At 41.7% G+C, this 25,088-nt stretch overlaps 1 protein-coding gene and 1 long non-coding RNA gene across 4 annotated transcripts in view; both read left to right on the top strand.

The window, feature by feature from the left end:
* LOC309634953 overlaps positions 1-25,088 on the top strand; it is a 738,917-nt gene that overhangs the window by 558,870 nt on the left and 154,959 nt on the right. The gene's annotated exons all lie outside the window — the stretch shown is intronic.
* AIG1 (androgen induced 1) overlaps positions 1-25,088 on the top strand; it is a 228,254-nt gene that overhangs the window by 158,892 nt on the left and 44,274 nt on the right. The gene's annotated exons all lie outside the window — the stretch shown is intronic.

Genomic DNA, 25,088 nt, shown 5'->3' with positions numbered 1-25,088 from the left:
GTCTACCACTTAAAGCCTCTAAAAGCAAGACTGGGGGCTTCCCTGGTGGCGCAGTGGTTGAGAATCTGCCTGCTAATGCAGGGGACACGGGTTCGCGCCCTGGTCTGGGAAGATCCCACATGCCGCGGAGCAACTGGGCCCGTGAGCCACAACTACTGAGCCTGCGCGTCTGGAGCCTGTGCTCCGCAACAAGAGAGGCCGCGAAAGTGAGAGGCCCATGCACCGCGATGAAGAGTGGCCCCCGCTTGCTGCAACTAGAGAAAGCCCTAGCACAAAAACGAAGACCCAACATAGCAATCAATCAATCAATCAATCTTTAAAAAAAAAAAAAAGAATCCGCCTGCCAATGCAGGGGACACAGGTTCGAGCCCTGGTCCGGGAAGATCCCACGTGCCATGGGGCAACTAAGCCCGTGCGCCACAACTACTGACCCTAAGCTCTAGAGCCCGTGAGCCACAACTACTGAAGCCCACTCACCTAGAGCCCGTGCTCTGCAACAAGAGAAGCCACCGCGATGAGAAGTTCACGCACCGCAACGAAGAGTAGACCCTGCTCGCCTCAACTAAAGAAAGCCCGCGCGCAGCAACGAAGACCCAACACAGCCAAATACATAAATAAAAGAAAGACTGGAATCAGCAGTCAGGATTCCATATGATGCACCTCCACTGAGTACATATCGCAACAAGCAAGTCACCATGAGGGTCACAGACTGCCTGCCGAAGGCTGGCTGTGGATCAACCACTGGTTCTGCATCCAGGTGGCTTCAACCAGGAATGGAGAGTCATGGGATATACAGCATGACAAGCTATGCATAATAAATCCCTTAGGAAAAGGAAACTGTGAGCATGGCAGGCACCGTGGCGCTTCTCAGAAAGCACTGCAGCTGTCCACAACAAGGCGAGCCACATCAGCACCGCTGTGGGTTGACGTCTGGCCTGGTCCCCCTTCAGCCCAGCTGTCTGTGTGCCCTGAGCTCAGGCCCAGGGGTTCAATCGCTCTTCTCCATGAATGCTTTCCCATCCAGGCTGGCTCTCCAATAGGAAGCAGCTCTTTATATTCTTCCTCCCCTACCCTCTGTCCCTGAAGGAACCATGTGGCTTTTTTGTTTCAAATGCTTTCCTGCTAATTACCCTGGTTTGAGTATGGGCTAACTACAACACCAAACATTAGGGAAGTTATACATCTCAAAGTAGTTCCATGAGTTATTTAGATTGAAATGTAAAAATTTTTGACCAAAAAATATGTCCTCATCTTAATTTACAGAACCTGTGAATTTTACCTATTATGGCAAAAGAATGACTGTTAACTTAGATGGCAAAATGATGTGATTCGTTAAGGATCTAGAAAGGAGGAGCTTATCCTGAATCATGAGTGTCGTTATATGAGAAAGGCAGAGGGAGATTAGACAGAACAGAGGAGAAGAGGAGGCAATCTGACCACGGAGGCGGAGGTTGGAGTGATGCAGCCACAAGCCAGAGAATGTTGGCAGCCTCAAGATGCTGGAAGAGGTAAGGAAGGATTCTCCCCTGGAGACTTTGGAAGCACTGCATCCCTACCGACACTTTAACTTCAGATTTCTAGCCTCTAGGACTGTGAGGGAATAAAATTTTATTGTTTTGTTATCCAACTTATGGCACTCTTTATAGAACCCCTAGGTATGTAATACCTATACTGTCTTAAATGTTCCCTGGAAGTCTCCAGAGTTCTTACATTGAGAGACAACCTATCTGATGCTATTTGTTTGCAAACTAGAGGGGACTGTGGCCTGAGGTAGGTTCAGGGTAACATCATGACTAGATCTGCTGACATAGGTGGTCTGCAAGCTTCATGAGAGTAGAACTGGGCTGCACATTACAGGTGCATGTTTGTTGAATGAATTAATGCATTCTCTGGTTTCCTTCTAATTGTTTTTTATTTTCTGGTTCTGTGCACCCAAATGACTCCTCTGGCCTCAGATGGCACTGAACTTGAAAGCTGGGACTTTTCTGGCCTTTTTCTGCATCCTATCCTGGCCCCTGGCTTTTTACAATTCTTTCCACTGTTCTTCCTTTCACCACCTGCATACACACTCTGGATAAGAAAGGCATTCTGCCCTTCCTTTTGTTCCCTTTAAATCAAGCAAACTGTTGTTTCTGAAATAAACCTCAATACAAACAGACCTTGTTTTATTGCATTTTGCTTTATTGCACTTTGCAGATGTTATCTTTTTTACAAATTGAAGGTTTGTGGCAACCCTGCATCGAGCAAGTCTATTGGCTCCATCTTCCTAACAATACTTGCTCACTTCGTGTCTTTGTGTCATGTTTTGGTAATTCTCACAATATTTCAGACTTTTTCATAATTGTTATATTTGTTTTGGTGATCTGCCATCAGTGATCTTTGATGTTACTTTTATGACTCACTGAAGGCTCAGATGATAGCATTTTTAGCAATGAAGTATTTTTTAATTAAGATATGTACATTTTTTAGACATAATGCTATTGTACACTTAATAGACTGCAGTATAGTGTAAACATACCATTAATTTGCAACTGGGAAACCAGAAAGTTTGTGTGACTCGATTTATTGCAATATTTGCAGTGTGGTCTAGAATCAAACCTGCAATATTTCCAAGGTACGCCTGTATATCTTCTTTCCATTTCTACTCTCCATTTCTCCATCTCCAAAGCTTAATCAAACTCTATCCTCCCCACAGACAGAACTTTCTCCTCCTTGGAATTTTCATGTCACCTTATCCTTTTTCTATGTCACTTATTTCTCTCTTGAAAACAGATATTTATGTGAATACCATCCTTTCTGCCAGACTTTAGAGTATTCTTACCATCCACTTCATCTTTCTCTTAGTGCATGTTATAGGAACAGCTAACAGTATAGCAACCCAAAAAATACTGGATAATTGAATAGACAGAATATGCGGGAGAATTGGGGATGTTCAACAAGAGAAGAGAAATTTTGCAATAAAATCCTTAATATGCTAAGAAGTTAATAAGGTAAATAAAATTATTTTGAAACAGCGTTGAAGGCCCAGTTGAAATGATGGTGGGCTAGTCTGAACTTGGATGGGTAAAGTTGGAATAGTTAGATGAATCTACACTTGGTTTCTTAGGTTTTTTCTGTGGCTCCATAACAAATTACTACAAACTTCGCAGCCTAAAACAGCACATATTTATCATCTCACAGTTTCTGAAGGTCAGGGCTCCAAACGTGGTTTAGCTGGGTCTTTTGCTACAGGGCCTCTTACAAGATGCAAAGTGTCAGCCAGGGTTGGGGTCTTATTAGAAGGATTGAGTGGGGAAGGATCTGCTTGTAAGTGCACATGGCTGTTGGCAGGATTCAGTTCTTCAAGGGCTGCTGGACTGAGGGCCTCTGTTTCTAGCCATCTGTTGGCCAGAGGATGCTCCCTTTAGGTCTTGCTATGTGGGCTTCCCCAGCATAGCTACGTGCCTCATCAAAGCCAGCAAGGGAAGTAGCCTGCTAGCAAAACAGAACCCACAGTCTCATCTAAACTAATCATAGAGGTGATATCTTATCAACTTTACCAAATACCATGAGTTAAAAGCAAATCCGTGCCTATCTTCAAACAAAGGCATAGATACCAGGAAGCTGGTATCATTGAAAATACATCTTAGAATTTGTCTGCCATGTCTGGTAAGTACCATAGGCATTCCCTGGGTATTTTGAAAGGGTCATGTTCCAAAACTTGTTTCTTGCTTGGTTGGAACTAAGAATTCAGTAGGATTTCCTTATAAAAACAATGGAGTTAAATCCCTGGGCTTACCTCCAGATAAGAGCCATTTTACCCAAAGTAGACTAAGTAGCATGCCAACCAAACTACTCTAACTTACGTTTATTTATGCCGTTGTTATTCTTTGAGAATATGCTTTTCAAATGTCAAGTTGGGATGCTGGGACAAATTCTCCAATTAACAAATCTTTAGCATAGCCATGTAGGGAAGTTAGGAGTACTATGCCTCTGCCATCAGGAACTCATTAATTATTTCACACTGTGTATATGAACAGATGATCCCCAAGCAAAGTATTTATCCATAAGCTGATAATCAATGATGCATTTACTGTGTACTCATTATCTGAAGTCCTCAATATTTGTACTGAAATTCTGAATGTTTCAACAGGGAGTGCGGATCATTTTCAAAGTCTTTCAGAAAATATAATTCAAGGAACCATTTCAAATCATTTTTAAATTCTTAAGACTAAACAAAAACTTCCACCACAGCAACACTGAAGCCCCTATGCTGAAGTTCCTGGTCCCGGTTAGTTTACACTAAATCTCACAGGTTAGTAATGATGCCACCTCCTCTCCCTACAGGTGAATGTGGAAGAATCTCCTCATTAGGCCAGCAGAAGAAATTCTTTTGAATTTTCAGCTTCATCAAAGACTGGCCCTTTCCCTGTTTGAAGTCTTCTCTTGCTTCTTAGCCATTGGGGGTGCTTTGAACTCAGCTCCCACTGACCCTGTTTCCTCTTCAAAGGCTTCTTCCCTTCCATGTAGGGAGAAGATGCCTTTTGAAAGTAGTGGGTTCCTGCCTTATGTGAGTCTGTCGGTGTAAGCAGAAATAAACAAAAATAATAATAAGCAGAAGTAACAGGTCTTGGTAATTACAGAGAGATCCAGAGAAAATGGGAAAATGGAAGGCAAGCCACTCTGCAGTATTACGTGGAAGAGAGGGTATTTAACATGCCTTATTCTCCTCTGTGCTGCAACTTCTGTAGCTTGCATGAAGCAGGGGATGGGCATTTAAAGTGGCCCGTCCTTAGGTGGAAATTTCGGCCCAGGTGGACACCCCAGAGATGTTATACGTGGGAAATTTAAATTTAAAACAACTTCAGTTATCTGAGTGAGACTCTTCCCCAGGCACCTAAACAGTTAGACCCTGTCATGAGACAAAGTCCTAGACATCTTGCATCTGTAAACACCATCAGAAGCTGAAAATTCTTGAGAATTTTTCTTTTTCTTAGCTATTGACTCATGAACTCATGGACTAGTTATGGGTTGATTCTATTGTACTTTTTTTTTTTTCCCCAGTTTAAGTTGCTAACTTACATATGTACAACTTTAGCTCCAATGAAGTATTTTCTGTTTTATTTTCTAAGGAAGATGCTACTAGAGCTGTGATAGCTTGTAAGACACTTAAAAGTAGGTCCTTCCCATTCTGGAAGTCTCTGATTATGTGATCTTAGGTAAACTATCAGGTAGGAGCATCAGCCAGCGTGACGTAGAATAGCTCCTTAAATTGCTGCCTGATACAGAATAGTTCAGGTATTAAACAGCAGTGGCCTGTACTTAGCAACACTAATCAAACCACACTTTCCTTCATATCTGATAATGGGGTGTATTAATATGCTAGGGCTGCCATAACAAAATACCATGGACAGGGCAGCTTAAACAACAGAAATTTATTACTCACAGTTCTGGAGGCTGGAAGGCCAAGATCAAGGTGTTGACAGGGTTGGTTTCTCCTGAGGCTTCTCTACATGGCTTGCAGATGGCCGCCTTCTCACTGTGTCCTCACATGGCTTCTTCTATGCATGATCACACCCCTGGTGTCTCTTCCTCTACTTATAAGGACACTAGTCCTATTGCGTTAGGGCTCCACCCTTATGATCTCATTTAACCTCAATTACTTCTTTAAAGACACTATCTTCAAATAGTCACATTGGGGGTTAGCACTTCAACATATGAATTTTGGGAGAACATAATTCAGTCCGTAACATGGGGTTACCAATAATGCCCATAGATGGATTGGAGGTCATAAATAGTTTGTGAAAATGTGTGAGTGTGTGCGTTTGTGGATTTTTCTGGAGAGAAAGTTCACGCCTTTCATGGGAATTTCAAAGAATGCTAATAGATAGGACACATTGCTTTATATCAACTTCTCTAATTACTTTTTTAGTTGGGATGATATATGCTGATCCTTCACAAAGATTCTGTGACTTTATTAACTCTATTGTTCCATCCTCCCCAGATTTTGAGATATTCTGTTTGGCTGTGAATCATTACTCTGTCCAAAGATTAGGGAATAGTTGGAGAACGTGTTTTCTTACCCTGCTGAGATGACTAAAATAATGATGTCGCATTTTTTTAATTGATGTCCAGTTTTAGAGTGTCTTCCTTTGTAAATGGTGGCCTAGGTACTTAAGAAAATATGTAGTTTTATAAATCAAATAAATATCTGAGGAAGTTAAAGAGAATAGCAATTAAAATCAATTATGAATTTAGGACATAGAAGTAGTACTTCAAAAATAAATAAAGTTGAACTTCCCAATTATAGGCAGTGTTGTTTATGCCTATATCATGTGCAAAGGAAAGCACTGAAAACAAGTGGTAGGGAAATGGGCCCTATGATAAAAACCTAAAGAAATTAGACATTTTTAAATGGAAAATAGAGTATGACTAATACTTCAAAAGTTACCCCTACCCATTACTTTCTCTCCCTCTCTCATAGGCCTGTACCTTTATTTGGGTCCTATCATATGCTGATCTCTGGGGCTACTATTTTTATTGCATATATGTGCCACTGACTTTTTAAACCAGAACTTAGGATTTTCATTTGCCATCAATAAATTTCGTTTTGATAGGTTTAGACATTTTTCTTACCCAGTGGTTTTTATTTTTATTTTTTTTTAGTTATGGAAACATTAAATCCACACAAAATCAAAATCTTCCACAGATGCCAAGTGGATAAAAATGGAACTTATAGCTGAAAGAGGGAGAGGAAAGGGTCCTGCTGAAATAAAAACATGTTATCAATATGGTATTTCCCCAATCCAAAGTCTTCTCTATGTGGAATTCCCAGTCCATCAACTGCCCATAGTAGATTATTTCTTTCTTTGCTTAGCATTCTCTATATATTAAAATATCAGAAGAAACAAAATTATGTTCCCAGTTTGTTTTTTTTTAAAAAAGGACAAAATCAGCTGGGACATATTTATTTCCTCTGACTGCAACCTCTTGTAAAAATGTCAGTAGTGGATGGGAAAATTAAGACAGTGCTCACTTCCCTCTCCTCACTTAGGAGAGTGATAGTGGGAGGGGATTGGAAATCCTAAATCCTAAAATTGGCTTTGGAAACATTTTCAATCTTTGGTCTCATTTGCTCCTAAAGCACGCAGCTGCAGTCATAGAAAGTAAATATGTAAGACATCCTATGACTTTCTGGTGAATGGCTATTTTGGAAAGACTCCTTTCAAAGCCCCCAGGTCATTTTTTGCTGAAGTCATTGTGTCAGTATCGAAGACATCTGGCAGCTCACTGCCTTGATCCATGCCTGATGGCTTTTAGGGAGCACTCCAAGCTCCTGGGGTTCCATCCATTCTGTTCCTGGAGTCAATAACACCTGAATCACTAAAGTAAAATGAAGTTTGAAATGTGCTGTTTACTATTAGAGACAGTTTGAATATTTCCAATTTTTAAATAAAAAATGTTAAAAGAAAAAATCTTCATTTACTGACCTTTGCAAAGAACTGAGGAAACCTTTTTTAAAGAAAAACAAATTAAACCTCTGAAATTAGTACAAATGCAACACTTGTGAGTCTTTAGGGTTTTCCGTGGAAATGCATACTGAATCCCTGCATGTGTGTATGTGTTGAACTGTTACAATTAAGCATTTATATTTTTACAGAAAGTTTTATGCTTGCTTTTTTGGTTTTTGTTTGTTTGTTTGTTTTTGGTTTAGTTTGGTTTGCTTTGGTTTAGTCTGGTTTGCTTTGGTTTGGTTTAGTTTAGGTTGGGTTTTTTGTTTTGTTTTTATTCTCACATTTTGGCTCGAAATGGCTCGGCAAAGAAATAAAGTTGCAATGTTTTATGTAATTTGCCCCCAAGTCATGCAGAGTTTGTGTCAAAACTAAATTGAGATTTTTTTTTTTCAGCCAGGATTTTTAAATCTGCTTTAACTAGCCAACACACCATCCTCTGTTTCTTAAGGTATCTGGTAGGTTCTGATACTGTACTAGGGGCCATGAGGACACAGAAATATAAGTCATGGCCCCTCTCCTCACATGTGCACACTATGCCTTGACTCGACAAACTCAGTCAGTCCAATAGGCCAGCATAACCTCTTCATGAGTTCTAATTTTTACTTGTGCCAAATAATGTCTGTGGAAGATGGAGACTTAGTTCCAAAAGCATGCATTTTGGTGAGAGGCTGAGTTCCCCTTACCATTCATCACTTCCTGCCAGCCCTCAAGGTTAAGCATATCCACGTGCAGCTGGTGGTGCTTTTTCTTTTGGGATTTTGAAATTTAAGGAGGGAAGGGAAAGAAAACTAATAACTGTTGAATGCCTGTTTATGCTCAGCTGTGGGTTTATATAATTTAATCTTCATGACAATATTATTATCCTCATTTAACAGATGAGGAATAAGAATCAGAAAAGCCAAGCAGATGTCCAAGGTCCTCCAGCTTAGTCCCTGACATCAGCTGTATTTGAATCTAGGTTTCTCCAAAGGCAAAGGGCAGATGTTTCCCACTAGACTGAACCATTTCTATGCAATTGCTAGAGAAGCCCTTAGTTTCCTCACCAGTAAAATAAAGACAAAATCTTCCACCTTGTTTAATATGTAATAAAATAAGAGAGTATTGAACATGCTGAATAAATTCAAATGAGATTGTGCTCATTCAGCCTCTTCTTGAGTTGTGAACAACCACTGGCAAATTATGACTCAAGTCATCAATAACATTAATGTTCAAGCTGACTCAGCAGTGCTGAGTCATCCCGTCAGTTTTCTTCTTTACCATTGTTAACATTAAAGAGAGTACTACCTTCCCCCTTCTCACCCACACCCTTTTGCAAAACTCATAAAACTTTTGTTTAAAGATTTTTCTTCTCTCAAATGCTTCTTACCCTGCAACCTCTGCTAGCCAATGAAGGTATTTCATAGACTTAGTTGGCAGAGAGAATCAAAAAGGGACATGTAAAAAGAATGAGAAAAGAAACCTGTAGAGGGACTGGCATAGCTGAGGCAAAGAGACACTTTGAAAATTATATATGAAAGCTTAAGTTGAAAACAACTTGAGGAACAATGAAGGAAAGGTCTTAAATTCTAGTACCAAGAGTTTAGATTGGATAATATGGGTTATCAGGATCTACTGCACTTTCGTCTTCTGTCCCCATCAACTACTGACATGGGTTTTACTGAGGTCTCTTTTGTTCTCCATTTGCCAGAACATTGGTAGACATTTTTGGTCCTCATTTTGCCTTCTCAGTGCCATTAAATGCAGTTGACTGCTCCATCCTTGTATCTTCTTCCCCTTGGCTTCCATGATACATTTTCAGGCTTTCCTTTTCTCTCTCTGGCTACTTCCTCTACTATGCATTGCAGGCTTATCTTCTGCCATCCAGCTTTAAACATGGAGTTCTTCAAGGTTTGTTCTCAGGCCCTCTTCTGGTCTTAATGTACACCTTTCTCTTAAGTGAGCTTGTCTACACCATGGCTTCACCTAACTAAGGATTCTTTCCCAAGCTCTAGACCCACATGAACTTGAACATCATAAAGTTTCCTCTTGTCTAACATGCTCATAGCCAAAGTTGGGAATGTACACAATGTCTTTTTTGAGCAAGTGTTTGGATAATGGACAGGGAACACTAGGAGAGCAATGACATGGCAAAATGGCTGATGGTGAATTTACTTTTGGACTTGCTGCTTTTCAGCTGCCTAAAGTTTCAGTTCAGTAAGATTTGGATATAGTGACCTGGAGGCCAACTGAACAATTTCTGTAGAATATGTGGGCCAAAGTTGTATTGGAGAAGGGGATAAATGGAGACAGAGAGGGTCTTCTACTTCTTAAAGACAGCCCTCCCTACCCACTACTTCAGTTCATTATACATAATTGTACTCAGTGTTTATAGTTGGGATTTACTTCTGTCCTCTGCTTTTCTTTGGGGACCAGTAAACTTAATCCATTCATTCGTTCATTCATTCATGCATGATCATAGATTACCCATACTGGCCAATTAAGTCTGTTCTATTCTAAGTTCACTGAAAAACCTTTGGGATACTGTGATCACAAGGGAGAATCAAGGAAAGACTAGAGCTAGAACAATTAAACAACGATTAACACAAACATTTATTGAGTGCATACTCTATGTCAGGTACTGTGATGAATGCTTTCTCTATGTTGTCAGTTTTATTCCTGCACAGCACGATTCAGTTATTCTCTCTAACCCCCTTTTAGAGATGTGTGAACTGAGGTTTAAATAAGTTAACTGTCTGTCCCAAGATCACAAAGCTAGTGAATGAAAAGCTAGAATTCCACCCAGGTCTAAATTGAGAGCCCTTCCCTTAACCACTGTTCTTCTTATCCCACACCTGCAAAAGTTTCCAATTCATTGATTGGTATATTTTGCATAGAGAAGCCCGCCGTTGGCCTCCTTCTTCATTTTGCTCATTAAAGTTAACAAACAAACCAAAAAGCATGCCTTTCTCTTTAACTTCAGCTCTTTAGTTGAAGGGAAAGGGAAGAAAAATTAAAAATGACAGTCCCCTGGAGATGACCTGAGAACCTTATTATCTCCCACACACGGAGGATGCCGTGCAGAGGATCAGGGAAGGAGGAAGGGAAGCACAGCTTACTCTTCAAGTTGGCATCTTGCGACCCATGCAAGGCTGGATTCTGGGGTCACGTGTGACTACTGGTGGCCTTGACCTAAGCAGACAAGTTTCCCCCTGAAAAGTAGCTTTGTTTAAATGTTTAACAAACCCTTTGTTTAATAGGGGGAAAATAAAGCTATTTTAAAAAACATAGGCAAATTGGGGCTTCCCTGGTGGCTCAGTGGTTAAGAATCCGCCTGCCAATGCAGGGGACACGGGTTCGAGCCCTGGTCCGGGAAGATCCCACATGCCGCGGAGCAGCTAAGCCCGTGCGCCACAACTACTGAGCCTGCGCTCTAGAGCCCATGAGTCACAACTACTGAGCCCGTGCACCACAACTACTGAGCCCGTGCGCCACAACTACTGAAGCCCGCGTGCCTAGAGCCCGTGCTCCGCAACAAGAGAAGCCTCTGTGATGAGAAGCCCGCGTACTGCAACGAAGAGTAGCCCCCACTCGCCACAACTAGAGAAAGCCCGGGCACAGCAACGAAGACCCAACACAGCCAAAAATAAATAAATAAAATAAATACACTTATATTAAAAAAAAAATAGGCAAATTGTAACCCTTACCTTTCCTTCATGTAAAAAATTTTTTAATGCTTGAGCCTCAAGTTTTTCAACACAGCTGGAGAAATAGAATCACCAGCAGACTAACCCCACAATGGGTGGAGTTCACAAAAATGGAAAGTTAGAGGAAACCCCATTAACTTAGAGTTAACATTGCCTCATGAAAAGAGAAGAAATCTAGTTCAGGACACCTCCAAGAGAGCAATGAGCTAAACAAACAGCTCTAACCGCACAGTGATTTAAGGAACTTCCTGAAGTTCTTTTCCCTCCTTGCTGTTAGTGCATTAAATTTAAGTTGGCTGGTAATCCTTGGGCTCTGGGAAAATCAAATGGTTAGTTTATGGTCAATTTCTCTCAATGATTATCTTTCAGAAAACGTGTGAGTTGTGAGAGAGAATGGGAGTACTTAATTCATCCTGCTGTTGAAGAATAGAATTGGATGACAGGTCCTAGGTGCTGCTGCTAAGAGGCTTTCAGCAACTGCTGTGCTCAGCCATGGATATTTCAGTGAAATAAATAACCAAAAGCAGTCTAAGAATTTGCAAGAGGAAGTGTTTTCATACTATGGCTTAGCAAAAACATCTCTATATTAAATCTACTTGCAAATTTAAACTGTACCAGGGGAAGGGAGATGGGTTTATATAATCCAAGTAGCATAGGAAATATTAAATACTTCATGTTGTTAAAACAGAGTGACGTCATTGGCAAGGCACTTTTTTCTCTAGGAAATTGAAGGCTCCATCCACCAGTAAGAGGTAGGAAGAATTAGTCACTGTGGGAGAAAGTCTAACATACTCACAGCCCTGCCTAATGTTTGTGGTGCCTCTGGAAAACAAGAACTGCCCTGTTTTATCTCATCATATTTTCAAGCTGCAAAACAAAAAGAGGAGCAGAGGTAGGGAAAATAAGGAAATTCTGGGAATCCATGGCCTTCAAATAGAGGAAACTGTGGCCAGGAATCACATTAACTTACTACTTGATCATATATGGGTTTTAAGAAAAAGGATTCTTAAGGATTTCCAGAATGAAGGAAGCGATTTTACTCAGGATTAAAAAAAGATAGAGGCAGCCAATATACATCAAACAGAACTACAAACCGAGGACTTTTTTTTTCAAAGGTTTACAGTCTAGCAAGTGGAAGATCTTAGACAGACATATAACAATTATGCTGTCCACTCGTTTCCCAGAGGGCCAATCCAGGGATAGAAAATCATTAAGGGGACCACAGATGAGAGTTATGCAATTTACACTTTTCTGCCTAAACATTGTGGTCAATATTTCAGAAGTTTTCAATGTGCATTGTTACTGCAATCCTTTCTAATATTCTCCCCTTTACATTCCTCCTCAAATAAATCTGCTTAGCCATCCTGAAATATTATACACAAAATTAACAAAAGAGATAAACAGGGGGGATACTAATCCAGTTGGCAGGGGAAAGCCACAAGGAATATTTGCTAGGACACTTAGGTCCCAGGGGGCCGACTTGAAAACTTGAAACCTAAAACACCATGACTCTTGGCCATGACTGCGTACAAGGGAAGTCACACTAGTAACTCTTCCGCACTTGGCCCAACTGTCTTTGACGTTTCTGTTTGTAAAGTCAGTGTTACTTATGGTGACCAGGCATTTTTAAGTGGCCCTCTAGCCAAGCGAAAGGGTTCTACTATTTGGCTCTACAACTTTTATTTGATACATTTTCCTTTTCCTTTTCTGTGTCTTGGTATTTTACTGGGTTTTCTTCCTTACTTGTCACTTACTTAAGCTTCTCCTTCCCCCTCACTCTATTTTATTTCTGGTATCTGGAACTTGCTCATTTGCCCCTTCTCCCGTTCATCTTCTCAGCTTATACTATAAGCTGTGTCTTGTTTCTTCGTATTTCTTTTTTCTTGAAAATGCTATATTCTAATATTTTCCTATACATATGCCACATTCTCTTCAGTGTATCCTTTTAAACATTTAAATGAAGTTAACTTTAAGATGTGCAAATTAAAGAACATTTGAAAAAATAGAAAAATGTAGAAACAGGAAGGAAGACCCCTCATTGTTCTTCAGACAAAGGAAGTCACTGTTAACACTAGAATGTGTTCTTTTTAGACTGCTTTACACACAAGATTTTTTAAAACTATGTTTGATAGTATAAGTAGTCTTTGATAGTCTTTAATGTCTAAATATGGTAATGTAAGTGTTTTTCTTAATATGTTTTAATGGCTACATAATTGAGTGGATATATCTTAGTTTAAAAACCGTTTCCTCATTGTAGATCATTAAGATAATTTTTAATTATTTTACTGTTGTAAATAGTGTTAGGGAAAATATCTTTGTTTACTAAGCCAAGGAAGGGTGTATTTTTATTTTGTGTTTATTTGTTTTATTTAGGGTGATTATTATTTCTTTAGCATAGATCCCAGAAGTTCAATTACAGTCTTTGGGAAAGGGTTTGGGGACCTTGATAATAAGGTCAATTTGCTTTCAAAACAATATTTGCAATGTATTCTTTGTCTGGCGTTCATGAGCGTGTGTTTTTCACCTCATTCTTGCAACATTAAGTGTTCTCATTTTAAAAGAAAGGTTTGCTAATATAATATGTGAAAATGGCTTTTCTCTTGAATGAAACTGCTTATTAGTAAGGGTGCATGCATTTCCATGAATCTGTTTATTATTAACCCTTATTCATTAGGTCTTTCACCCCTTCTTTCCCTTTCCATTACCTCGTGCCCACATGCTAATTTCCTGTGCTTATCCTTAGTCCCTTCTGCTTGCTTTTTAACCCCCAAAGTTAATTTTGTAATTCTCTTTTGTCTCGTGTCCAGTAACTTGTGGGGCAGTGGGACCCAAACTGCATTTTAGGAGCATTTTTATGAGTTGTTCTCAGCAGGTGTCTTCAAGGCCCCAAGTTCTTTTTTTGTCCCCCACTGTGAAAAACTGATTGGCAGCTGGTGACAGGCAGGGCACTGGTGCTTGGCACTCACAGGAAGCCTTGCAGGAGGTGCCCAGAGTCACAGTGGAGGAAGTGTGGCCAAGCCAGCACAAGGTGGGGGACCAGATGTCGCCCGATTATGTTCCATTGAAATCCAAACAAAGCCCCGGATTCAGGATCATTTCCTTGAGACTCCCCAGTTGGAAACTGGCACCGATTCAGAACCTCACAACAGCTGGTCTCCCCATGCTAGGATTTATGTGCCTTGCAGGAAACTTTACCTGTGTGTTATTGATTGATTTCTGTAAAGCAATCAAACACTATCTCGAAGACCCAAAGCGTACTGCTCTCTGCTGAAAATAAAAAGAGCCCGTATATCACTGAACACGTGAGCAGTCTTATTACAGGCTTGGGAACTCTGAGAAGGATGCTTTGTCCTTGTTATTTATGCCACCCATGTTAACCTTGAGGCTGTATCCTGACACTCGCAGCTTGGCAATGACAATGCTCCACTCTTGTTAGGAGACTAAACCCACCCTTTAGAAATAAATTCTATTATAAAATAAGCTTTCAGGGGACACCAGCAGATGAGAAATCATGCTTATGCTTCTCATATTCCAGTTCATGTTGGGAAATCTGAGAATCTTTCCAAAAGCTCCTTACTTGTAATCGTCCAGGTCATTTGCATCTATGCCACCCACTTTCCTGCTCCCAAGGAAGGTGAGCCGGAAGCCTGACAATTTCCTTTTCTGAATATCAAGGAGGAAAAGCAAACAGAAACCGTCCTCCCCACCCACCGTCACCCCCAAAGATATTGTAGTTGTTTGTGCTGAGCAGCAGAGGAAGGTTTCAATCTGAAAACAAAACAAGTATTTTTAAGAAAAACTAGAACAAAGAATAGTGAAAGTACATCAGTTTATCTAATATTTAGCTAAATACGTATTCCTGACTTAGATCCAGGAGCTCTATTTTATGCATCACCTTTATAATACTGGCTGCTCCTGCTGTTTCCATCACCTGATAAGGTCTGGGTGACTCTCCCTTCCTCTCTCCCTCTCCCTCTGACTGCCTGGCGGTCCTCAACCCAGATTCTCAGACCTCACAGTGAGATTCTGGAGCTAGCCCTCTCCATTAGAAACAAACAAAATAAATTGTTTCCATTCCCCAAAGGAATGTGCTAAAGCCTTTTTTCCTCTTTAACATGGATGCAATTTAAATTTGGCAAGAGCTGGACACAGTATACCTCACTCTGAGGAGAAAGCCTTGTGAGAGAGACCCTTACAGAAAGACCCCTTCATCCTCCCTGTGAACTGTCAATGACAGAAAGTAAGCAGGTCATGCCCTCAGCATCCACAGGGTTTCTGCAGAATCCTCACCCATTCCCTCATTCCACAAAAATGTCTTCAGTACCTACTACCTGGAAACCCTGTGTGCAGGTTCCTCCCCGGCTGTTCCCGCAAGGCTGTGAAGTCAGAGCTTCTTACCGTGTGCGTTTCGTCCCCTTCATCTCTTACCACACCAGGGGCGCCCAAATATCGTTCAGTGGCATTTCTCTTCGTTACTCTGATTCAGAATCCTGCTTGTCTGTAATGCTCCGTAGGTGAGGAATTAAAGGGAAATAAGGATAAGACATGGCCCATTCATGACAGGCATTAAAGGGAAATCACCTGAGATGATCCGTCAAAACTTGATCAAAGACAATAATGTGATCAAGGGCCAACTCAAGCAGAACCAAAGAATATGCACATGACTCAGAAAAGCAGCCCTGGCCCTTGCCAGTGTCCTGCTTCTTTCTCCTTCCCTTCCCTGTTCCTCCTCTATGTTGGTAAAACATTTCCTGCTCAAGAATCTAACAGATTCCAACATTTTTGCTCAAACACTGGATGTCATCTTGTTTCCCCTGGACTGGGGCAATCATCTCGGAGGGTCAGACCCCAGGTCAGTTAAGGCCAGAGGAAAGGGTCCTCAAGGTCATGTTGGAGATGGACTTATCTGTCTTTCCTTAACTCTAAAAACACTTGATATTCTTTTTTCCTTTTTGAACAACTATTTTTGAATTTTATTTTATTTTTTTATACAGCAGGTTCTTATTAGTTATCCATTTTATACATATTAGTGTATACATGTCAATCCCAATCTCCCAGTTCATCACACCACCACCAACACCCCCCGCCACTTTCCCCCCTAATGTCCATACGTTTGTTCTCTACATCTGTGTCTCTGTTTCTGCCCTGCAAACCGGTTCATCTGTACCATTTTTCTAGGTTCCACATATATGCGTTAATATACGATATTTGTTTTTCTAAAGACACTTGATATTCTTAACGCACCCTAGCCTGTCCTAGTAATCCTTTATTCATTGATCATACTCACAAATTCACCAAAACATTTACTGAATCAATTTATACTTTGAGTCCGTTCCACTTTCACAACCCCTCTTACGGCACAGCACACAGCTTTTCATGTTCCTCAGCTCACTTTATCCCTAGCCCCAGTGTTCTGGGAACCGGTTGTCGTGTCTAGTTCACACAACCCATAACGGTTCTCATTTTATACCTTTTGAACAGTCTTTCTCTCATCCATTCTCCCTTCATCCTCTTCAATTCTTGAAACTGAAAAGATTCTCAAGGTTCCAAGTGAGCTCTGACCTCATCCTGCTTCCTTCTTTAGTGGCTCCCGTAAAGCTTAGATTCATGAGTATCAAAGTGAGAGGAGCATTGGGTCAGGGAGACATGTTGGCTGGAGCAAGGGGTTGACCTGCAGACAAAAAGTGACGAACGGCCCTTAAAAGTCCACTGTCCACTAATGAGGAAGGTTCCTGGTGAAGTGTCATAAATTCCACTCATCACTACAGACACTGGGGATTTTTATGTTCACCTCAGATATTCGCAGAATGGTGACCTGACTCCCAAGGGGTCAACGAAAGCAGGTGTGGGGAAGAGTCCACAAGCTGTGTATAAGCTTACAAGATGCATCTCTACCCTTGATTAGTCTGGAGAGGCTAAGGAAAATGTCAAGTTTCTTTGATTTGGCTGAACTATGTGTACAGTGTAGTTAATCCTGTGGATCTCATACTGATCCAAACAAAGCTGGCCAACATATATGTCTTTGATTAATTATATTAAAATGGGGAGAATTAGGACTTGAAATATACGTTTTGGCAAATAAAGCATTTAAAATATTAGCCTGTGTGTGCAAATAACAAGACATAAGGCCTTAAGGAAAACCTAAAGCTGAAGATCTTTCCTGTGATCTAGATATGGAGCGTGAAGCATTTTTCTTCCTCCAGCAACCCCTCCCAAATGCAGTGTCTCACAAGGGAATACGAGCTTTATGACAGGGGCTTCCTGGTGGTGCAGTGGTTAAGAATCCGCCTGCCAATACAGGGAACACGGGTTCGAGCCCCGGTCCAGGAATATCCCACATGCCACGGAGCAACTAAGCCCGTGAGGCACAACTACTGAGCCTGTGCTCTAGAGCCTGCACGCCGCAACTACTGAGCCCACGTACCACAACTACTGAAACCCGCGTGCCTAGAGCCCGTGCTCCGCAGCAAGAGAAGCCACCGCAATGAGAAGCCCGCGCACTGCAATGAAGACATAACACAGCCAAAAATAAAAGAAATAAATATAAATAAATAAATAAATACATTTTTTTTAAAAAAGACCTTTACGACATCCGTATGACTGGCATTGTTCCTAGAGCCTCAGGTTCACAGGGATCGAAACTAAGTGGTCTAGCTTGTGCCTTATTCAGCCTTCCTCAGCGGAATACATTGTTCAATAGCTAAAGATTGATAACAAGTTTTAAAGAGCATGATGTGCCAGCTATGCCTTGGTTAATGAGAAACCCAGTTACGTGTCAAGGAAGCTTATTAGTCACGCGTGACCATATATAAAATTACGGTAGCTGCCTTTATGGCCCCCAAATTAGGCGGTAGTGAGGAATTTACCGTATACTGACCAGTTTCTTGTCTCCTAAAACAGTCAAAAGTCATACGATGCCAGCGTAGTCATACTCCTGCAGTGCAGTTGTGAGCTGTCAGGCTCCATCACTGTAAATATTCCCTTGAAGAGTTTCACACACAGAGGCTGGAGCTGGCTATGTGATGACCGTGGGTGTGTACTCGTGATGCTGTGATGTGCTAGCCAGGTCCCCTTTGGGGACTGAAGGACTTACTTCCCCAGCAGCTGGGGACGCTGCCTCTTCAGCCCCTCACTGAAGATCCTCTCCAGGAGCCACTCTCACCTGAACTGAGCTGTCTTGCTAAAGGTCAGGCCCCCTTCCCTGGGGCAGCCCCATCCCATCACTGGTCCATGCTTGATATAAAGACCTGCCCCACTTACCCCACTTTGGGGCAACACTGAACGGCCAGCCCAGCTTCAGAGCTCTTGGTGGGGTCAGCTAAGGCCCTTGTTGAGACTGCATCATAGGCACGCTTCTCCCTCTGCCGTACCACCCTTCCTTCTTTTCTGATCCTCAGACACTCCCTAATAAACCTGAGTCTGCTGGTTCCCATCTCAGAGTCTGCTCCACAGGGAACCTGACCTGCTGTCAACTGCTGCAGACTCTTACAGGTGAGGAGCCTGGGGTCCAGAAAGGCCCCAGTTGGCTCAAAGTTATGTAGTCAGCTACTGGTGAACGGCTTCCTGGTCCTGTCTTCTCTCCACCTCTCCACAGCGAGCAGAGCCTATGTAGTCACTAGAGTCTGGACTCAGTGCTGGCCACATAATCATCAGTGCAGCCTAAGCAAGACGAGAATGTGCAGGGAAATACTGCTTGAATAAAGACCTAGAAGGAGCACTGAACTTGATGTACTGAGCCCAGGATAATCCATTTCTTAGAAGCCTCCCTCCACCCAGTACCTACTGTCTGCCCACCCACACGTCGGTAACCACCAACATTGCTTTAGGTAGAAAGTGTGTCCTTTTCTGTTTGCAAAGCCAAATTAAGAGGCGACGGAGAAAAAGTTTTGAGCTTTGAGCTAAATTGCCTCTTTCTCCCTTGACTTTCCCCTGTAATCTTTGGGAGAACATTTGAATACTTTGTGCTGTAAAGTTTCCTTCTGACAGTATTACCTTATGTCATGGAATCACTGTAAAAAAGAGCTAAGTTACAGCTACTTCTATATGTGTTAAATAGTGCTTCTGCAAAAGCTTGAATTTAGTTTAATAGATAATAGAGATGAACTTCAAGATTAAAACTGAAATCTTCCCCATTCCTTAAGTATGTTGGTATGTCTGTGTGTGCGCATTTGTGTATATATACATATGGGTGTGTGTATGTGTGTGTTTGCACGGGTATGTGTGGGTTTATGCGTGTGTGAATGTATGGGTGTGTGTTTGCATGGATGTGGGGGGGGGGTATATGCATGGATATGTTTGCGTGTATATGTGTGTGTTTGCATTGTGTATGTGTGTGTATGCATGCACGTGAATGCATGGATGTGTTTGCATGTGTGTATGTATGGGTGTGTTTGCATGGACATGTTTGCATATGCCTTATGGTGTATGCATATGTGTGTTTGCATGTGTGTGTGTGCACATGCACATTCTCTATTAACATGATGCCATTGGCAGGGTGCATGTCACTCTCTGGAGACTCACGGCTCTCTGCTTTCGATTACACTCAGCCTAGTCCAAAACCCCTCTGAACTAATCCTAATCAACTTGGAAGCCACCAGTCTCAGGCATGAGGCTGTCAAATGTGAGTGTTTGCAGATGTCAGTGAGGATGGCAGGAATCCAGGAGGACAGATCAAGGCTTAGTCACTGAAAAATGCATGCCAGTGCATCCTAGCTCCAGAGCCCCATCGCAGCCGTAAGAAAAATGTGTCGTGACAATAAATCAATAACCTCTTGGAGATGATTCTTCTCTGAAATATCCCTGATTAATTATGCCAGCGCACACTTGGCCACAGTACTTTGCTCCAGCATTAACTTAATGCTTTTTGCGTGAAGCAGGATTATAACTCATTCTCATAAGTCAAATTTGACATTTCAAATTGGGCTTTAAAGGTTTGGGTTATAGATTTTATAACGTCTTCATGTCAAACATAATTGCTCTTATTGCTGCAATCAATAAACGTTTGCCAATCAATCAGAATAACATTTATTTTATCATAAACAAGGCTAAATTAAAACCATTTGAAATCATTGTATTTGAAGACTCAGTGAAGAAGGTTCTTTAGGACCATTGAAATCTGCTTGTGCACTGCGGTGGAAGAGTGCGGGGAAATTACCAAAGTTGATGGAAATGTGTTACTATTATCTCACTTCAGAAGAATTAATGCCTCTCTATATTTTGTGAACATGTAGCTTTAGTTGGGGGACTTAGTCCCAGATGAATATGGTTTGGGGCAAAGTAGTTCCCTTCCTTTCTGTAATAGAAGATTATAATTTTTGTACCTTCAAGATGAAGGTACTTTTTAATTTATTTATATACTTCATCCAGGAACTTATTTTTTTTATTCATCTTAAATTACCAGGGTTTTTTTTTTAAATAATAAAACTAATGGAAAATACTGTTTACCTAAGGGAAAATCATACTATCATGGTCCTTGAAGAAAGGTTTGTTGAGACCCTGTTAAGTTCTGCACGGAGAAGAGAGCTGAGTGTACAGCGGTCAGTAAAGCTTGTTTCTTCTCCCTAAAGAAGCGTTCCCCACGCCTCAGGGCCCCCTTCCTTCGTGTTCACTGTGGCATTATGTGGCATATTAATATTCAATCTCTTCACAGCTGCATCGGCCTAGAATAGTGTCCACATCACTCCTATTAATAACAGCCCGTTGACCAGAACTCGTCCCAACGGCCCCACCAAGCTGTGAAGGGGCAGAGGTCTGTGAGGGATGATTCCCGGATGAGCAGAAAATAAATGACCTTGCCTTAAGTGTGTACTACAGAGAAGGCCCCAAATATCCAGGGGATTCTAATCAGAGAGAAGAGCATGGGCAAAGGCATGGCCGTGGAAAGCCTCTTGGTGGAGCGGTGAAGTTGCCAGTACAGAGCGGTAGGAGATTAGTCTAGAGAAGCACGCTGTGTCCGATAGATAGTAAGAGTCTCTGAAGGCAATGCTAAGAAGCTTGGATTTTGTTCTGAAGATAGTGAGAATCTTCTAGAGAAGGGAATCAAGGGGTCAGAATAATACTCTGAGAGTGGAGGATGCACACGTGCGTGCATGAGTGGATTCTGTGGAGCTCAGAATAATTTTTGAGAAGCATATGAATAACATTACAATCCTAGTTTCTTATTTTTTCAGTTTCTTTTTTAATTTCAGAGCACTCCTAATAATGAGTTTCGTTTTTCTGTACTTGCTCCCTGAACTTGACTGTGTGTAATGATCTTTAAGAATGCTGTAAATTTTACTGATGACAGGAACACTTGATTAAATTTCCTTTCCCTTGCCTTCTACTACATCTCCCATTGCTCTTCCTTCCACCCCTCTTCTACCCACCCCCTAAATGCTTTCCAAGTACTTTTAAGGAGAGTAGACCAAAGAAAAGACAGGAGACTAACACCAATAGCATCTCAGAGAGTGCCTGTCTGTGTCAGTGGATTGGGGTTATTCTTATTCCTGCCGCTCTGCCTGCCTGAGGGCCTTAGTACCCATGGGATTTACCCCCAAGCATGAGCACAAAGTCTGGTCTGACAGTCTGCCTTTTAAACTTGGATGTAGAGGCCACTCATCTCTCAGCCCCTGAGTCCCCCTGAGATGAGTGGCTGGGTGAGGGAAGGGCCAGGCTCCTTCTCCCAGGCACAGCCATGAGACCAAGAGCTTCCCTTCCCTGTACCCGTTCTTGCATTGACTGTTCCCAATCCTCACGTCTTCCCAAGGGCTTCACAGGTAATAGAGCATCACGGTTAAAGGATAAGCTCAGAAGCCAAACTGCCCAAGTCTAAGCCCAAACCCACCGCCTTCCAGTTGGTAACCTCAAGCAACTTCTCAACTTCTCTGTGCCTCAGTTTTTGTAAAACAGAACTGATGTTAACATATGCCTCAGAGGAGCCCTGTGAGATGCAAATGACTTTAATCCGTGTAGAGGACTGGCATGCAGTAGATGTTAGATGATATTATTGAGCACTTTGTCTTAAGTGAGAAATATCCCAAAATAACTTCAATTATTTTTTGTTTATACTGTACAAGCCACTTTTACTACAGAATCTCATACAATCCTCATGCAGCCCTAATGAATTTGGTCTTTTCTGAGCTGAGAGACTCCACGTTTGTATTAGCCTCATTGAAATGCATTCCCAAGAACAGCCGTCTATTGGGGCAAGGATCTTTGTCTGCTCTGTTCTGGGATATATTTAAATACCTGAAATCGTGAGTGGCACATGGCAGGAATACAATCAGCATTTATTGAATGAATGAACAAACAAGCAAGCTTGGGGAGCAGTGTGTGTCACAGTAAAAGCACAGATTTGTGGTCTGGTAGATCTGAGGTCTGAGGCTGGCTGCACCGTTTACTAGTTCTACATGACCTCTGACAAGTTAATCCCTCTGTTCCTGCATTTCTTCATTTATAAAATGAAGGTGCAAATACCAATTTCATTAGAGTTGCTCTAAGAATTAAACATGATGCTGGTGCAAAATGTTTAGTATAGAACTGAGCTTGTTTTACTAGCTCAGGAGATGGTAGCCATTCTTATCACTATGTATTCAGTATTTCTGCACATAAATGAATGACGGGGGAAGCAACATAAGACACAGAGGGATGAATGAAGTCATTAACGTGTTTACCTATCATATATATGCTTTGCCAGAATTAAGACCAGCTTTCTTTTTTAACCTTTCCCCTATGCTGTTTTCAGTATTATGGTAATTACTAAAGTAAAAGAGAAAAGAAGAGTAGAAACGGGGAAATTGTAGGTGAGGAGGCTGAGGAGAGGTAGGGGAGAGGGGAGGCTGAGGAAGACCTAGAAGAAAGTCATGGAGAGAATCAAGTCCCTTTCTTCAGGAAAGAGCGAGAAGGAAGGAAAAGAGGCAGGAGAGAGCAGCAGGTCGGTAGATAAATCTGTCCTCTCTGCAGTCTGTCCTCCACCCAGCCTCCAGCTTGCTCTTTCTACTATTAATACCCAAATATGTTTCCCCTGTGTCTGTATACCTTCAACTCTATGGAGGAGTTTAAGCCTATAGAGCTAGCTCTGCTTCTTCCAGGACAAAGTCCATGTACAAGCCTTCCGCATTTTGGCTTCTGCCTACCTCACCTGTCCAGACTTAAGTCTTCATGGCCTTTCACGTCCCACAATGGTGACAGTCCCTCGGTGGTCTGTACTGTGCTTCACACACTATTTCTTCTTCTTGGCCTTGTGAATGAACTTCTTCCTTTACCCTTTCTTCTGCTTGCGAAGCCCTAGTCACACATAAAAACCTGGTTGAACTGTCTCCTGCTGTGTGAATCCTTCCCTCAACCCGCCCTAGCAGACCAGATCACTCTGGCCATTGCACTGTTGCGAGTCTGCACGTCTGCATGCATCTCATCGTATTATAATCACTTGATCATCTGAGGGCAGTAATTCGAGGTGCTCTTCTGTGAGAACTCCAAACACTAATTGTGAAATGTTCACGGAAGAAGTGAATATCAGGTCATTTTCAAGTTGCTGTTACGTTTTAAGGTACAACGTGGGTTAATTCTGGAATCACATTCACAAAAAGAAGAATTCCTTTTGGTGGCCCACAGGCTGCTGGGCTGAAAAGAAGGCACCACTCTGGAGCCCCCCAGTAATGCCACAGACCCTTGGCACCTTGTGGATACCTTCATTAGGAAGATTCAGGAAGAGATATTAACTTCCCTCAAGTCATATTAAAAATGCTTTTTAAATGCAAAAATAACAGCCCAGTAAAATGGTGCCACTGTCTTAGCGTAATTGTTTCTGTAATGCACCATTTGCTCTTAATTGCAAGGATATGCATGGCTTGGTTTAATGCGTGGCACTATTTTGTTTATTTGGCCTAATTATTAAAACCATATCCTAAGAGCTGTCGGGGCTAATGTTAGAACTGGATGAGTCCATAAAGCATTCTGGAAATGCCTGGAACATACTGGCACTTAATGGCACTTAATAAATATTGGTTCCATCTGAATCTGAGTTTCTGACCCTGGGTCACTTTTCTAATGTCATTCTGAGATGCCCTTGTAAGCGCCTCTCAGACCGATTTGACAGCCAGCAGGAACGGGTATCCAACACCACACAGGAAAAGGCACAATTTAAAAGGCTCTGGCAGTTTCTGGGGAGATTCTGTGTCATATTGTACCGGCATCACCACATTAAAACCAGCACCTCAGCCCTTAGGAGAGGGAGGCCCGTGACGCGGGAAAGTTCCATTTGACTCCTGGAGACTGGAAACTACTGAGGTTAAAACGGGCAGTTTTAAAGCACTAAAATATCCCTACTGTGAAGAGAGTGAGGGAAGGTGGCGAATCCTGAGCTGACCCATCAGTAAAATTAATAATGACAGTTTCTGGTGGCAGGATAAAACATTTGGTCAGGGTTTCAGAGTTAAAAATGTAGGTTTTTTAGAGCCTGCATCAGCTTTGTTTCCAAGCTTCCTGGGATGACATTGCCGTGTCCTCACATCCACTGACTGAATTTACGCTTGCTCCAGGGGAAGCCCCCACCCCAGCTCTGCGCATGCCCCACCCAACGCTGCTTTTCCCTGCGTTCATCAAACGTTTGCCTTATTTGGAGAGCCCGGAAGATTTGCAAAGGTTAGGATCAGTTAGTGTTTTGTGATTTTTTTTTTTTTTTTTTTTTTTTTTTTGCCAGTCTTTCTCATGTCACCCTTCCTATCGTTTTAGAACACATTTTGCTAATACGATGGGTTTTGTCTTCAAACTTGGAAATTCCTTCTTGCTTTATTATAGCACAAAAATTTCTATTTTAATCCCCTTTTACTCTAGAGGTGGTTAAGGGGTGGGGGGAGCAAAGGAACAAAATATTCATGTTACAATATGGAATTAATAATAATTATTAATTTTACCTTTCTGTATCCTAGAGCAG

This window comes from Balaenoptera borealis, assembly GCF_965194805.1.
Source record: "Balaenoptera borealis genome assembly, chromosome: 9".
Taxonomy (NCBI): domain Eukaryota; kingdom Metazoa; phylum Chordata; class Mammalia; order Artiodactyla; family Balaenopteridae; genus Balaenoptera; species Balaenoptera borealis.
The sequence above is the reverse complement of the archived record's forward strand: the minus strand, read 5'-3'. Positions and strand labels throughout refer to the sequence as shown.